This window comes from Phascolarctos cinereus, unplaced genomic scaffold (assembly GCF_003287225.1).
Source record: "Phascolarctos cinereus isolate Bilbo 61053 unplaced genomic scaffold, phaCin_HiC Scaffold_3;HRSCAF=262, whole genome shotgun sequence".
Classification (NCBI taxonomy): Eukaryota; Metazoa; Chordata; class Mammalia; order Diprotodontia; family Phascolarctidae; genus Phascolarctos; species Phascolarctos cinereus.
Window position 1 is genome coordinate 117,618,851 of NW_027555736.1, and position 18,087 is coordinate 117,636,937.

Genomic DNA, 18,087 nt, shown 5'->3' on the forward strand with positions numbered 1-18,087 from the left:
CCACATTGTTCTTCAAAACGGATCACCAGTGTAGCCAGAGAGAGAGACGTACAGCTTTTTAAAAGAAAAGTTCTGGTGTGTTTTAGCAGCACCACATAGCTGCCTGTATGATTAGTGCCTGGGCCCTCCTTTTAGCAGAAACATTAAAAATGTTAATGAGTTGGTTTCTGAAAGCTGGTTGGGTGATAGGACAGATAGAAGGAAGGAGGTGGGTTTTCTCCCTCTTAATTCTTGCTATCTTATTATGGCATATGTGAATTCTGAAACATTATCCGAATAAAACTTCCATCCTTGAAGGTAGGCTAACTAGTCTCTGAGGTTATTTTAGTCTCCAGGAGGCTGCCAGCCCCTCCTCTCATTTAATCCCAAGCTGTTGGGGCCAGTAATGGAGGGAAATGTCATCCGATTTTACCCCCCAAGGGGGTGGTTGGGAGTTGGTGCCGAGAGGAAAAGATATACTACTTGGTGACCAGATGCAGTGGGAGGGGAAATCTGGGTCTGGGGGTGATATGAATCCTTTTGGACTAGATAAAGTGAAAGGTCAGAATCTCCAGAAAACATAAGCAATTATTTCTTGGAACATAGATGTGGGAACTTGTAGATTCATCCATAATCTATTGCAATCCTGAATCTTAGGAATTTTGGGTCTTCAGTACAGTTAAAGTCTTATATACTTCCCTTACTACCCACTCTCCTTTTCTGCAGTCTCCCCAGCTACCATCTTGTGTTTATGTCACGTAACAGGTCATTTCTTGGGCCTCAGAAACCAGGGAGTTGTCAGGTGAGGAATTAAATTGCTATTCTAAAGCAGAAGAGCTTCCCATTGCTCCCTTTTCACCCCTCTTGCTACTCCTTATTCCTCACCCTGGTCTGTGCCAGCACCCACTTCCTTGATCCCTTGTGAGCACCAGCAAAATGGAAGAGGTGATCTTAGGAAGTGAATAAGGAATGGATTGACGGAGGCTATTAAATTGGTAGCCTTTCCCCAGCCATTTTCTCCACTCATTTTGATAGTTGATATTTTTAGGAGTTGTCCTTCTCTCCACTGGAATCCCACACTAATATTCAGATTTATTATGTGGCCTAGACCGGTGTGTGAGTTTTTATCTTCCCTTGAGAGAATACATGATGATTGTGAGAGAGCTACTCAACAGGGCATTGGTTTCTGTTGCAACACAAAAGACCATTGTATTTGATTTTACGTGCAATGTTGTGAGGGTCAGCTTAGTGTAGATACTTTCTTCCCCCTTTACCAGATACAAGCACCTAGGAGAGGAGGATACCATCCCAGTCTCTAACACTTGCACAGTCCTTCTCCAGGCAGTCTTAGATTATTCCCAGCTCAGCCAAGTTGGTATTTGTGTGGCTGTAGCAGTGAAGTATACTGAATCATTTTATAAGGTGGAAATAAAAGATAAATAAATCAAATAAATTACTAAATACAAGTAATTGGCATGGATCGGCCATTAGCTAGGAAGTGGACATTTAGAAGACATATCCAGACTTAAGCAATTATGACCCATTTGCCATTGGTGTTGATAAGGTAACATTTGCCCTCTTCATTTCTACTCTTCTTCCAAATAGTTGTATCCAAGAAGCTGTTCTCTCCACTTCCCTTCTTGTTCCCTCTGTTAGACCAGGTACAAGGACTGATTTGCATCCAGCACTTGAAGACATGTAAAATTTGTACTAAGATATCTTCTATGAAAATGATTTGTAGTCTGTAGACTTACTACCTGGGAGATGTCTTATGATGTAAAATCCCCATCCTTTGGGCTGTGGGATTTGGTGGTGGGGTTTTTTTTGCCAGGTTTTTTGTTTTGCTTTGTTTTCTCCAAATAAACCTAATCTTTAAAGTTCAAAAAAAAAATGGTTGGATCAGTTCACAATTCCACCAACAGTGCATTACTGCCTCGATTTTTCCACATCTTCTTCAGCATTTATCTTTTTCATTTTCTGTCATTTTAGTCAATCTGATATGTATGAGGTGGTACCTCAGAGCTGTTTTAATTACACTTTTCTAATCTGTAGTGATTTAGAGCATTTTTTCATGTAACTACCGGTACCTTTGACTTCTTCTGAAAACTGCCAAACAGGCCTCATTTATCCAGAATTTAGGTAGTGCAAAGCATAATGTACCTAGTTTTGAATCCAGGCTAATGAGAGATTACTGACATAAAAAGATACTCGATTTATAAACTTGAAAAAGCAGATCTACCTTCTACCCTTCTGTAAGGCTGAGGATTTAATGTCAGTCTGTGCGAAGAAGTGGGATTAGACAGTCATTTAAAGTGGAAATCTCATACATTCATATCCCACGGATTGTTTGAAGAAGCTCAGAGGATATTATGTTGCCCTTCTCCCCTTTTTTTAGACAAATATCTGTATGACTTGGACAAGTGACTGACGGGCCTCAGTAAATCCTGGCACATCCCTTTGCTCCTGCTCCCCTGTTTTCCACTGGTAAGTTCCTTCTGTGATCTCCATTTTTTTTGTCATTGTTTTTAATTAACATTATTAATATACTCCCCCACTTCCTAGTGAGTTTAGCCAGGTTTTAGTGAATTAGGGAAACTAGACTCTGTTATTGAAAATGCCCAATGGGGTCTTATTTTTCTCCTTCTACATGTTTATACCTGTAGTTAACTTCCACCTAATTGTTTATCACAAAGCCATAGAAGTGTCTTTTTGTCATGGTAACCACTTCCTAGAATATGAGTATTGAATATACTCAGAATGGCAGACACTCTCTGTAGTCAGTGATTACCATTCCTGCTCTTCACCTCCCACTCACTTCTCAGCCTCTTATAATCTGGCTTCTGACCCAAACACTCAGCTGAAAATGCTCTCTCCAAGTTTACCTAGCAATGGTCTCTTAATGCTAAAAACCAATGACCTTTTCTCAGTCCTCATCCTCCTTAACCCCTCTACAGCATTTGACCCTTCTGACCTCCCCCTCCTCCTGAACATACTCTCTTCTCCTGGCTTCTGTGATATTGCTATGCTGGCACCTCTGCTATCTGTCTAGAGCTCCCTCTTAGGCTCTTTTGCTGAGCCATCGTCCATCTCCTTTTTCCTTAGCATGCGTGGCTCTCAAGACTCTGTCCTGGGCCCTCTTCCATTCTCAGATCTCATGGGTTCAATTAGCATCTTAATGACAATTACTCCAAACTCTATATATACAGCTTTATTCTCTTTCCTGAACTCCTGTCCCACATCTATCATGGCATGCTGGGAATCCCTGCTTAGCTATCAAACCATACCCTAAAATAAAACAAATCCAAAGCTGCCTCTCCTCTAAAATTCTTTATTTTGTTGAGAGCTCTGGGATCCTCCCAGTCACTAGGGTTTGTAACTTCGAAATGATCTTCAACTCACCCTCTACCTTCATCTCCTAGATCCAATCAATTGCCAAGTCTTATCCTCTTCTCACTACTCACATGACCACTATCGTAATTCAGATCATCACTTTTCACTTCTTCCTTTATTCCATCAATATTTATTAAGCACCTACTATGAGTAAGCCACTGTCCTAGACTCTAAGGGTATAATAATATTTTTTTTAAATCTAAAGGAATTTATATTCTACTGGGGGAGGATACAAATTTTACAGAGATAATTGATCTCCCTGCTTCTAGTCTCTCCCCTAGCCATCCTGTTCTCTATATGAATGCCAAAATAATTTTCTTAATGCATTTATCTGATCCTTCCCTTCCCTACTCAAAAACCTTCATTGGACCCTTATTGCATTTAGAATAAAACATAAACTCCTCAGTCTGAAACTTGAAACCAGCAGACATCTGACTGCAACCTACCTTTCCAATCTTTATCTCTTTCTCTCTCTCTCTCTCTCTCTCTCTCTCTCTCTCTCTCTCTCTCTCTCTCTCTCTCTCTCTCTCTCTCTATATATATATATATATATATATATATATATATATATATATATATATATATATATATATATAAAACTCCCCTTTACTCCTTCCACACTTCCATGAAGCAGAGTACTAAATATTCTTTTAATGGACCATTCCAGTCTAACCATACGTTAGCACTATCACCTGTCCCACAATGTGCTCTATCCTCCTTTTTTTTTTTTGCCTTTGTACTAGCTGTGCTCCATCACTGGAAGGCATTCCCTCTTCATCTTGACCATTCAGAGTGCTTTGTTTTCCTCAAAAAACTCAGCTCAAGTATCTCCTTCTACATAAAAGCCTTTCATGATCTCCCCAGCTACTAGAACTTCTCCTTCAAAATTAACTTATATTCATTATATCTATGTTATAATATGTATGTGTTGTCTCCTCCAATAGAATGTAAACTCATTGAGGGCAGGGATTGCTTTATTTTTAATCTTTGTACCCCTGGCCCCTAGCACAATTCCTAGCAATAAATGCTAGTTGATTGAAACTTCGACAAGTTTTCCAGTATTAACTAAGTTTGCACAGACTGCTCCTTTTTTTAAAGTCAATCAGGGTTAAGTGACTTGCCCAGGGTCACACAGCTAGTAAGTGTCTGAAGCTGGATTAGAACTCAGATCCTCCTGACCCCAGGGCCAGCACTCTCTCCACTGCACCACCTAGTTGCTCCAAATGCACAGATAGTAAAAAGAAAATCCAAGATATGAAGTCAAGTCTTCTGATTTGACAAGTATTTTATTGACTTTTCTTCCAGAATCTCTCCTAGGTCAGAACAGAAAAGATGGGTGAATGATCCTATGTTTCTACTTTCTGTCTACCTGAATCTCTGTGACATCTGTCTGTCAATAAGAATACAGTTATCTATCTGGGTGACTACAAATCTATCTCTGATTTTTACTACCTGACATTTCTTCCTCTTCTATAACGAAAACTTAAAATATTTAAGATGCCTTTTACTCAATGTTGCTTCTGAATTTTCAAAAATTGGAAAAATTGGAAAAGCAACTTTCTAAAGAAAAAGTCTTTTCTCTCAGGGCAAACTCTTAGCAACACATTTCTGCACCTCAGTTTTCTCGTAGAATTCTCATAATTTTTCCTATAGTTTTTTCACAGAATTTTCTCAGTTTTCTGTAGAATATAACATTGTACTAGATGACCTCTAATATTCCTTCCAGTTCCAAAAATTCCATAAACCTGAATAGGTTATCTCAGATTAAGCTCATTTCCTGGTTTTTGGTTTTTTGTATCTCACAATACCATGATAAACAAGATGGAGAAATATGGTGTGGGTGCTGGGCAAATTGAGGAGCAATTCAATGACTGGATTCAAAGAGTAGTCACTCATAAATACAAGGCAATTTGAAGGGAGGCCTCTAATTCAGTGGTCCCTGGGGATTTGTCTTTGGCCCTAATCTGTTTAACATCTTTACCACTGACTTAAGTGAAGGTACAAACAACACACTTACCAATGTGTGTATGACACCAAATTGAGAGGAATAGTTAATATTGGTTATAATGGAATGAAGATCTAAAATGCTCTTAACAAGCTAGAACAAAGTGCTTAATCTGACAAAAGGAATTTAATAACGATATGAAATAAAATCCTACACTTTGTTTTTGTTGTTGTTGTTTTTTTAATCAACCACATAAGTACATGGTGTGGGAGATGTTTCTAGACAATAATTCAGGTGGAAAAGACACCTGAGGTGTTAGTGGATTGCAAACTTAACATGAGTCAACAATGTTTTGTGGCAGCCAAAAAAAAGCCAATGGGATCTTAGGACACAGATACAGATGCATGGTGTTTTTAATGAGGGTGAAGTAGTTCTACTGGGCCCTGCTGTAGTCAGGCTACATCTGCAGTATTGTGTTCAATTCTAGGCACCACATTTTAGGAAGGAAATTGATAATCTAGAATGTGTTCAGAGGAGGACAAAAAACTGAGATGGGCCTTGAAACTATACTAACATAAGAGGAACTGACATCAAAATAGGACTTTAAGATTTGTAAAGCACTTCAATTCATCACATTTGGTACTCATGATAACCCCGTGAAAGCATAATAATTGAGAAAACAGAGGCACCAAGAAGAAACATGCCCATGGTCATGCAACTCATGAATGTCAAATGTGGGATAGAAGCCCTTGTCTCATCTAACTGCAAATCCAAAGTTTTTCCACTGCTGAGGACTGGTTAAAGGATGTTTAGTCAAAAGAAGAGAAGTTTTGGTGTGAATATAACTGTTTGTTTCAAAGTTCTGAAGAATTGTCTGCCATGTGGAACAAGTATTAGACTTGTTTTGCTTGGACTCTAAGGGCAGAAGAAGGAGTCAATGAATCAAGTGACCAAGCATTTATTGAGCTAGGTGTCAGGCCCTACTCTGAGCACTGGGGATGCAAAGAAAGGCAAAAGCAGTTCCTGCCTGTGAAATGCTCACAATCTAACAGAGGACAAAACATGAAATAACTATGTACAGACAAAATATAGACAGGATAAATTGGAGATGAGCTCAAGTGAAGGCACTCATATTAAAAGGCATTGAAAAAAGCTTCTTGCCAAAGAAGGGATTTTACCTGGTATGTGAAAGAAGCCAGGGAAATCAGAAGGTGGATATCATTCATGAGGGACATTCAGTGAAAATCATGGAATCAAGAGGTAGAATGTCTTATTCTAGGAACAGCAAGGAAGACAACGTTACAGGATCATGGCAAGTATGACAAGAACAAACAGATAAATATTCCTCCCACACTCGGAATTCCCCCTACACCCTTTTTGAACTCTGGGAAGGAGAAGGAGATTTGGTTCTTATTTTAGCTTATTTCCTAGATAGCATTAGTCCCATCAAGTTCCAAGTCCAAAACCCCACTCTGGGCTTGCATCCTGGGACACTGGCTTCTCCTAGGCTGGTACAACATCCTGCTTGGATTCCTGAGCTCTAAGGTAGACCCAGCTAGAACTCTCAGGTCCAAGAACTCCCTGCATTTAGAAGTGAAAAGGAAAAATAAAAGAAGACCAAAACCCAAGCCCATTTCTCAGGGCCACAAGACACAAGGGGAAGTAGGAAATGGTCTTTCCCCTGCCCCAACCAATTCATTGCATGGTGTCCATGCTATGGATTAACATCCCTGGGGCACTACCAGAAAATCTGAGAGACTGTCCCAGTCTATCAGTTGTAATGGTTCTGGAAATGCAGCCAATTGAAAAAGCCTAGCCCCAACAGAACATAGAATGCCTTCTCCCAGAAGTAGGTCCCTGGCATTTCCACTGTGGTTACCTCCATGTTAGATTATTTGGGCATGGGCCAATCTCCATTTTGTTCAGGCCATTCCAGATATGGGAGGTTGTTTAAACAAATCACAGAGCGTTCAGAAGTTAAAGCAAGGATAGAAGATAGGGAACTAATCAGACCATATATTATATGAATGATGTTTAGCATTTATACAGCTCTTTACAAATTTTATCACATAAAAGCCCTGGGAGGTAGGTGCTATTATTATCCCCATTTTACGTGTAACGGGCCTTTGGAACATGCCCAGGTTACCTAACTTGGAGGCTTATTCCCTGCCATGTAGTTGGGGGTATTCTCCTTTGATTGGCTGTGTAGCCAGAAAGGTTATATCTATAAAACTGGCCAGACTGAGGCAGTCTGTCTCTGATATGTACTTTTTCCTGCTACTTCAAGAGGATGGAGATGACAGTTCACTCACAGGGTGGATGCCATGAACTGAATTGAAAGGGAAGATACCTTCTCCTCCCCCTTTTACCTCAGCTCAGAGAAATGGGTCTGGAGGTGTTTGTTTCTGGTCTATTTCATTTGTTCTACTCAGTTTCAGGTGCAGAGGTGAGCCTCATCAGACCTTGGAGTATAAGCCATGGCAAGCTTGGAGCCAAGATGGCAGGTGGGGTGTTGCAGCCCCGGTGTCTGGGATTGGAGCCCTTCCAGTGTAGCTTTAGAATCAGTGCTGGGGTTATATGCATTATAGGAACCAAGCTAAACCATGAACCTAGTCCCAAAGACTGAGCTAATACAAAGAGGGTGAGAGGATTAAGCTTCCCATGTGTTGGGGAGTAAATTTATATATTTGATTACACCTTTGAAATAAATATTCCTTTGTAAGAGCTAATCCAACTAAGTGACTAATGGAATTGGGGTTCAAACTTTACAGGGGGATTGGGGGAACCCCATGAGTCGGGGATGAGACCATTTGCAGAGTGCCTATACGCTCCCCACCCCAATCAGTCTTAAAGGTACCAGAGAGCCCTGGGAGAGGAGTGAAATGTAAGTTATCTGCCTTCAGGCAGCCAAAGCTAGGGTAGAAGTATTACATAAAGATGATGAAACTGAGAGTGAAAGAGGTTAAGTGACTTGCCTGGTGTGACAGAAGATTTGAACTCAAGTCTTCCTGACTCCTAGTCCAGATGCCTCTAATATTAGATAGAACTAGAAAGGCACACAGGATGACTCAAGGTTTAGAAAATAATATACCATAGAAAGGCCAAACCAAAAGAACTCTAGTAGTCTATCCTTACTGGCAGGTAGATGGCTCAGTGAATAGACTTCTGGGTCTGGAGTCAGGAAGACCTGAGGTCAAATCTGGCCTCAGATACTTACTAGCTATGTGACTCAACCTCTGTTTGCCTTAATCAACCGGAGAAGGAAATGGCAAATCACACTAGCATCTTTGCAAAAAAAAAAAACCTCCTGGATAATATGGTCCACAGGGTCACAAAGAGTAGGACACTAATGAATCCACTGAGCAATTGATTGGAGACTATCCTTATCCTTTTAAAATAAAATTTTATTGCTATCTTTTGTTATTATATCACTTAAATTTCCCCCCCATATTTCTCCCTTTTCCCTCTACCAGAGAGCCAGCCAATATTACAAAGAAAGAAAAAAAGAATGAGAGATTGGGGCAGGGGAACCCATCAATACATCAAAAAAAAAATGCGGAAGTTCTATAACCACAGATCCCTCTCTTTTGTAAAGCAGTGAGAGAAAATGTCTTTTCTTAAATCATTTCTTTGAGGCCAGTCCTGTTCTTTGTAATTTTATAACATTCACTTTCAATTGTTTTGTGGTTTGTGTTCTTTCCATTTGCATTTATGTAGCTATTGTGTATTGATGTTTGTCCTTAGTTCTCCAAGAGGACCATGACATCAGGAAGTTGATGTCATGACTTGCAAGTGAATTGGATTTAAGTGAGGCAGGGCTGTGCAAAGTCACCAGCCTCACTCTGTCCCGCAGAGTCATTGTGTATATTGTTTTCGGCTCTACTTCATTTTGCATCAGTTTTTACAAGCCTTTTTGTGTTTCTCTATATTCTGTGTGGGGCCAGCTATCTTCACCAACTGCCACCCACTGAAAAGAAAGCCAGTCTACGTAAAGCAACTGGGCACTCTGAGGGAGGCAGCCAGTGTGGGACCCTAGCAAAGTCCAACCAACTTCCACCACCTTGGCTACATCTGCTCTGGATCCTGATGGAAACAGCCCAGGACCTGAACCCAAGAGCCTTGAGAATAGCAATATCGTCTAGGCCACTGGTATTGAACTCGAATAGAAACAGATCCTTGTGGGGCCATATATAAAAAAATTAACATTATCTATTTGTATCATATATTAATTTTGTTATATATTTCTCAATTATATTTTATTCTGGTTCCAGGGTACTAAGAGTTTTGTTTGCTGTGAGTTTGACACCTCTACTCTAGGCTACTAGACAGCTCAGCACCTGTGCCATCACTGAGGAGAGAAATCATTGTGGAGAAAGGGCCTACCTACCTTCCTCATAAATACCAGCAATAGCTTGCGGCCAACTGCTACTAACAGTCAAATGTAGGAGTCTTGGTGGGGTGGTAGACCTCTAAGACCACTCATTGGTCCTACCCCACATAGACGTTGCCTATGGAAGAAACTCTTGTGGACAAAAGTCTAGCCATCTCTACTGTCAATCAACCACCATCCAGAGGGAAAGCAAGCAAGCCTAACCGAGGCAGAGAGGCACCATGAGGAAGATGAAGAAGAAGGTATGTGCCAGGCCAACCAAACCACTATCACCTTGACCACCTCAGACCCTAATAGACACAGACCAGAGCCTTGAATCCAAGAGCCTTTGGAATAGAAATGCTTCCAGCCCAGAATTGAATAATTCAGCATCAGAAGCTAACATGATTTTCTCAGTGGAAATTGAAAAAATGAAGCATTAACATCTGCTTTACCATCACCCCCTAAGGCCCATGGGACTTTACCATCTGACTTGCAACTGAAAGTTTCTATGTGTGCTGTCACCCCCATTAGAACGTGAAGTCCTTGACAACAGGGATTGTCTTACATTTTTATTTGGATCCCCCAGCACTTAGCATGGTGCTTTGCACATAACAATCACTTAACAAGCACTTTATTCGTTTATTCAGCATTTCTTACAGCGTGATAATACTCTATTACATTTATGTACCACCGTTTGTTAAGCCTTTCCTCTATTGATGGTCATCTGCTTGGTTTCCATTTCTTTGCTACCACAAAAAATGCTGCTATAAATGTTTTGGTGTATGTGGAGCTTTTCTTTTTGTCAATAACCTCCTTGGGTTATAGGCCTAGTAATGGAATCTCTGCATCCAAGGGAATAGATATTTTAACCACTTTATTTGCATAGTTCCAAACTGCTTTCCAAAATTATTGTATCTATTTGTAATATCTTTGTCTTCAAATAATTAATGATATTTAATAATAATTTATATTTTATATTAATTATATTAACGATAATTTATAAATAATATAATAAGAGATTATCTTCTTGAACGGATTGTAGTCCAGGGTTTACAAAGTTGCTGTAGTCTTTTACTGGGTCTTAAATTAATCCTCCCAATAATTGCAAGCAATAGACCCAGTATTTGGCTCCTTTTAGGGAAGCTTGTATAGATTAACTGAAGACATCCAGGGCAAAAGGAAGAGGGGCAAGGTTATCAAGATCATCGCCAAGGAGCCAAGTAAACCACCAACACCTGTAGGGGCCAGGTGCCCAATCCAGGGTCCATATCACAATCATAAGAGAAACAAAGATACAGCCATAATCTAGAGCTGGACAGAATACACAGGGTGCGGGTCTTGAATCTGATGATCCTCAGGTCGCAGTGGGAAGAGGAAAGGGGGTTCAACAATTGGCCTGCAGTGAGGCTGTTCCTCTGTTCCCATCTTTAGCTATTTGTCACTTCTAAGCAATATAGGAAGTGTCTGAGGTCTCCCTGCACCAGAAAAGCATATCAAACCCCCATCCTGGGGCTGCAAACCAACCCTGACTCTGGCCTGACACTAAGGCCACAAGCTGATATTTCATACTATAGCCCCTTCATGCTGCAGGACACCCGCCAGGCAGCCTAGGTTGCTTTCTGAAGCAGCAGTGAAACCAGCACGGGTCAGAGTTTTATGGGGAAGGGGTGTTTGTCACCTGTGATATTACAAGCAAGGAGATGCTGATTAGCAAGGTTGCATGGGTGATGGAAGTTTCTATTGTGATTGGCTTCAGACGTGGCAGATTCCAGAAAAGGGAATGAGTTCTTGGAAGGAAAATGAGGCATCCAGAGCAGAGAGAGCCTGTCACTGGGTTGGGAGTGGCGGGAGGAATGGGGGAAGGAAAGACATCCTCAACTATGTTTATTCCAGACCCCATGAAAGACAACACTCAGAAATTTAATTACTAGATACTATTTCATCAATTAATCTAAGCTGCAAATAAATGGGAGCAGTAATTTGATTTTGGACACATGCTCCAAATCCTCTCATTAGTGTGTTTAACAGAGAGAATCTCAGACTCACAGGGTTCTAGATTCCTGCGTACCTGAACAGCAAGGCTTTCTGTAACATCAAGTGGCTATCATTTTAAATACCTCTGAGGTGAGGGAGCACACTACATCCTAAGAATGTATCCCTTTTCCACTCAAGTAAGCTTTTAAAATAAAATAAAAGTTTGTATTAAGAAAATATCAATTCCTTTTTTATAAGATAGGGATAGATTCTCTGGATGGGGAGGAGGGATAATCTGGGAAGAGGGAAGAGGGGAATCCGGGCTATGGAAAAACAAAAGATATCAACAAAATTCTAATTTTTTAAAGGAAAGGAAATATCTAAGCTTAACATCAGTGATGTTAAACAGTTTTTAAAGATGATACATAATTTGGGACAAGTCTTAAATACAATTCGATTTCTAAGTCATTAATATTTTATTTATATCCATGGCAATTTAATCTAACCCTTGTTTTCCTCTAGGATTGAATAGAACTAACTCTGAATTTTTAAATTTATGTTCTAAACCTTCCTGGAGAGTGAACTCAGCTGTAGCACACTGAGGGTCAAAGACGTCACAACCTTTTTAAAAATTCCTCTTACTAAGATTTTTTCTTTTAAACTCCCAATGTACTGCTTATCAAAGGAAAGGTCACCATTTATCCCTCCAAATTCTTTGCTCTCAACCTCTGCCTTTTCCTCTGAGGTAGATAAAACAATAATCAACCAACAACCCGCAGAAAAAAGATATACAACATTGTGAGTGTGATCAACAGGAGAAAATTCACTGATGTGGAAGTCAAGAAATTTGGATTTTAGTCCCAGCTCTGCCATTTAGTAGCTGTGTGACCTTGGGGCATATTACTTCATTTTGCTGGGCTTTGATTTCCTCATTTAGAAAATTAGGAGTCTAGATTAAATCATCTCTAATGTTCTTTTCACTTTTACCATTCTATGGTTATTTGAAGATGCTGGTCTCTGTGAAGCTCAGTCATTATCACTTTACCTCTCAGAAGATTCCTCTCCAAGTAAGAAAGAAGCTTTCATTCCCAGCAGATACCTATCTCAGGAACATTCCCAGATTGATTTGTACTAAATTATCATGCAATCAGAGCCTGTCAGAAGTGGAAGGGGTCTCAGAGGCACAAGCCCAAACCAGACTTGATCCTTTCCTCCCCATAACTGGCTATCCAACCATTTCCCGATGGCTCTGATTATTGGGAGATTTTTCTTTACATCAAGCCCAACTCTTACTCTACATCGTTTTCACCCATTGTTCATAGTTGGGGCTGTTGGGATCAAACAAACAAGTCTAAACTCCCTTCCACATGCCTGTCAAATACTTGAACAGCTCTATCATGACCACACCTCTCCTCCACCCAATCTTTTCCTCAGATTAAAAATCCCCAGTTACTATAATCCCTCAGTAATTACTATTCATAAGATCAAATACTCAGTGATATAGACTTCAAGTGACAAAAATTTAAGCTCACTAGTAATAGTCTGTAAAGGAAGCCAACAGGATATAATAAGTTTTAAAGAAGAAATATAAAGTGATCTCTCCACAGGTGGTGTGGGTGTGGCCCTTTCAGAAGACAGTGATGAATTGGATTTCACAAATCCCTTTAAGCCTCAAGCTTCAATGATTCAGCAACTCTAAGTGTGAAAAACTGGGCAAATTGTTGTTTTGGGGCAACAGGTCAGGTGTCATCACCAAATCTTTGGACTAATACTGGAAAGTTCAGAAAGGCTGAGATTAGGGAGAATGGGAAGGATTTTCCAGGGTTGGTACTAATACATTTATACTATGGCTCAAGAATATGAAGCACTTATGCTAATAAAAGATAATTTTATTTGGAAATCTACTCATCATTTTCAGTTCCCCAATTTTCATGGTAACGTTTCACTAACCTGGCTGAATTATATTTATATATAAATACATATATGGATATGGATATGTACATATATACATATATGTATATATACACACATATATATACATACATACATGTATGCATACATATATAGTCATCAGAGCTTGACCTTTTAAATTCATTTTTTGCCTCCTGGGAATTTCTCCAGATTACTGGGAAACTAGTTTGGGAATCTAAATTTGACACCAGAGTTTTTAAATCCACATAGATCCAAAGGATAGAATCATAGAATTTAAAGCTAGAAGGTGTTTAAGACATAAAATTAAAGGGGACCTCAGAGATCTAGTCTAACCTTTTTTTTTTTAACAAAGCAAACAGGCTCATTTTACAGATGAAGAAACTAAAGCCCAGAGGAACAAAGTGACTTGTTCATGATCAGATAGTGGTTATTTTTATAACTGAGACTATAACTCATGCATCCTGAGCTCTTCCTCTAACCAGACCACAATAATATATTAACAAAATAATAATAATAACATAGCATTCTAAAATGTGCAAAGCATTTCATATACATGATGGTCACCACAACCTCGTACTTAGGTCCTACAAGTATTATAAGTTCTGTCCTACAGATGAGAAAACTGAGGCTGAGAGAGAAGTTAAATGATTTACCTATGGTCACACAACTGATAACAGAGGCATGATTTGAACCTGTTCCCTGATCCTAGCCATTTTGTCACACTGTTCCTAGTAGAAAAGCATTCCAACTTTGAAGACATATAAGACAGAAGACACATTGTTTCAAGAACATGGCAAAAAAAAAAAATAAGGCCTGACCTGGTAAGAAGGACTAAGTCTTATGACCTAATTTAGTTGATGTTCAAATATTTCAATTTCATGATTCTGTATGTGTGCCAAAACCATTCAAACCTCTAGGTGGCAGTAAAGCTATGCATAACCAATAGCTGCCGCATTCCCCTAGACATTTCATTGCTGGGTTTTATTTTCTTGGGACATTTTAGCGCATTGCCTACCCCCCCCCCACGCCCTCCTCCCAGCCAGTCCACCCCTTACCCCCCGCATACTGATTTACAAGCCAAAGCCTGGGCTTGTCCCTTAGTCACCACCTCTGCATTCTTCTGGTGCTGTGACCATAGTTCCTGGCAAAATTGTTTATCTTCTGAAAATAAATCTGATCTCCTAGTTATATAGAGAATTGATACAAATATATACTTCCCAATAGACATATGATCACAGGATAGGAATAAACAGCTTTCCAAAAGAATTGTGAGCTGTCAGTAGCAATGTGAAAAATTCCTCCAAATAGTAAGAGAATTTTATATTAAAATGACCTTGAGGCTTCACCTCACACCCAGGAAATTAGTACAGGTAATACAGTATAGAAATAGTTAATGTGGGAGCAACTATAGGAAGACAGACCCACAGATAGACTACTGGTAAAGCTTTGATCACACTACTAAGCATAAACATCAAGGCAGTCAAATAGAGGAACAAAAGGTCTTATGTATGCCAAAATATTGATAAAATCCCTTTTTGCTGTTGCAAAGAAATGGGATGCAGGGAAGTAGGTGCTCATTTATAGGGGACTGGTTGTACAAATTGTGGTATATGAATGTAATGGAATATTATCATGCCATAAGAAACAATAAATTTGGGAATTTAGAGAAACAAGTGGAGACTTGTATGAACCAATGTAGACTGAATCAGAACAATGCAAAAATGAGTACAATAATGTAAATGAAAAAAGAAAAAGATGAAAAGACAGCCTTATTTTGACTATTCATAGTTACCAGTCTTGGTCCCAGGGAAGAGATAAAAGACACCTACCTATTTTCAACACAGATGTAGGTCATTACAGGTGCAGAATGTGGAATCAACTGCCAGACTTTCAGACAAAGTTGTTGTCAGTTGGTTTTGCTTAACTATTTTTCTTTGTTTTAGGGAGGACTAAAAGACAGTGTGGGGTAAGAGTATAGGGTGGGGGAAGTATATTTGCAATCTATGATATAAGATGAAAAGGCTTCAATACAACTTATTTTAGAAAAATAAAACAAAAAACCCTATTCATCTTGTTCCTCCCTTACTTCATCAGTTTTCATCCCACCTTTCAGAAAGGCTGTACCTCGTTGTGGGAAGAACACTAGACTTGTATACAAAAGATCTGCGTTCAGATCCTGGCTGTCACACTAACAAGTTATGTGGTCCTGAACGAATCATTTCACTTTTCTAAGACTCTATTTTCTCATATGTAAAATAGACATACTAGCATTAAACTATCTACTTCATAGAGCTATTATGAGAATGGTGCTTTGGAAACCTAGAGAATCATAAATACATGTTTTATTATTATGACCTTCTATTTAAACCTTCACCTAAATTCCCCTCCTCCTTCCAAAAGTCATCATGTTAGCTCCTGGAGACTTGTCTCCGGACCTATTTCTCTACCCTATTCCCTACCTGAACTCATCTAGTAGGTACCTCACTGACAGGAAGATCTTCTGAGCTCACTGTCAGGATTGAGTTCACTTTCAGATGGGAAAAAAGCTGCTAAAATGATTCAGGCAAAAGCTTACTCTGTTATTTATTCATCCCAGGAGAATATGTTCTTTAACAAGGAGCAAATCCTGAAGGAGCCAAAAGGAATAAATTTCTAGAGAAACTGACTTAAGGACCAGAAGACCTAAATTCTAGTTTGGACTCAGAGAGGACCTAGCTTGCCCCTGTCATTTACTACCTATTGTCCTTGGGTGACTCATTTAACCTCTTTAAGCCTCGCTTTCCTCATCGTTAAAATGTAGCTAGAAGGGTACAGTGGATACAGTGCCAGGCCTGGAGTCAGGAAGACCTAAGTTCAAATCTGGTATCAGAAACTTACTAACTATGTGACCGTGGGCAAGTCACTTAACCCTTTTTGCCTCAGTTCCCTCATCTGTAAGATGAGCTGGAGAAGGAAATGGCAAACCAATCGAATATCTTTGCCAAGAAAACCCCAAGTGGGGTCACAAAGAGTCAGACACAACTGAATCAACTGAACAATAACAGCAGGGCTATATCATCATATATATCATATCATTTATATTTTTTTGTATATTTATATTTATGTATATTTATATTTCAGGTTTTCAGAGTGCTTTACAAATATAATCTCGTTTGATCTGTACAACTCTGGGAGGTATTTGCTATTGTTATTATCCCATATTTTACAGGTGACAAAACTGAGGGAAACAGAAGGTTAAATGACTTGCCCAAGGTCACACAGCTAGTAAATGTCTGAGGTTGGATTTGGACTCAGGTCTTTCGGATTACATGTCCAACACTCTAACCAATGCACCAAGTAGCTTCCTCTAAGGCAGCAATAAATCTATGAACTTATGAGTTAGCATCCTCATCTAAGCCAAGTAAGTAACTTTAGGTCTCTAGACCTCAGTTTCTTCATCTGTAAAGTGAAGGAGCTGGATGAGATCCTGATTCCATGACCAATTCAACAAGCTTTTATCAAATGCCTAATTTGTGCTCAGCATTATACAAAGCTCTGGGGTGCAAAGACGGAGTGCACGCCTGTCTCCAGGGAGTTTATATACCAGAGGATTAGGGGAAAAAAGCATACAGATGATTCTAATATTAGAATTCCAGACATTCTTGTACTCATTCAGTAATCATTCATTAAGTGCCTGCTACATTAAAGGAGTCAGTGACAGACTGATGAGGGAGATATTTTTGAAAAAGAAAGGATCTTACCTGTCACAATACAACTTGGTAGGAAATTACCCCATCTATATACTTATATAAGGCTGACTTTGACCTATGGTCAAAAAGGACCAGGGTAGAATCTAGATGTCTCCTTTCAGGACCCTGTCTGGAAAAGTAGTGATGAAGAGGTCTTGTCCTTGTACCGAACCCCCACAGAACTTTGGTCCTCATCATCCTATGCACAGGGATAGCAAAGTTCTACAATGCGCTGTTTAAGGATTATTTGTGTATGTTTAGAAAGAGAAGTACTGTAAGGACAGGTCATGCCAGGATAACCTTACTTCATTTTAGAGAGCTAGCTGGAATAGTAATTCAGAGAAATATCATAGATTGAGTATAACTAGATTTCAGCAAAGCATTTCATAGTCTCTTGTGTTTTTCTTGTGGACAAGGTGGAGACACGTTGGTTAGAAAGATAGTAATATTCATATACTTATAATGACAAACAGTTAAGTACGTTAAAGACTTACTGAATGGAGGGACTCAAAGAGTTGTAAACCTGTCAATGTCAATGTAATAGGAGGTTGATAGCAGAGTGTTTAGTGAACTGTTCTTTAATTCAGTTCTGTTTCATGTTTCTATCAATAAGTTGGTCAAAGGCATACATCATCTCCTTATCAAATTTGCATTTTGTATTGAGAGCTAACTCATTGGATGGTTGAATCAAGATCTAAAAAGACATTGATAGGCTAGGGTGATGAACTAAAACTAATAACATAAATTTAATAGGGATAAATATGAAG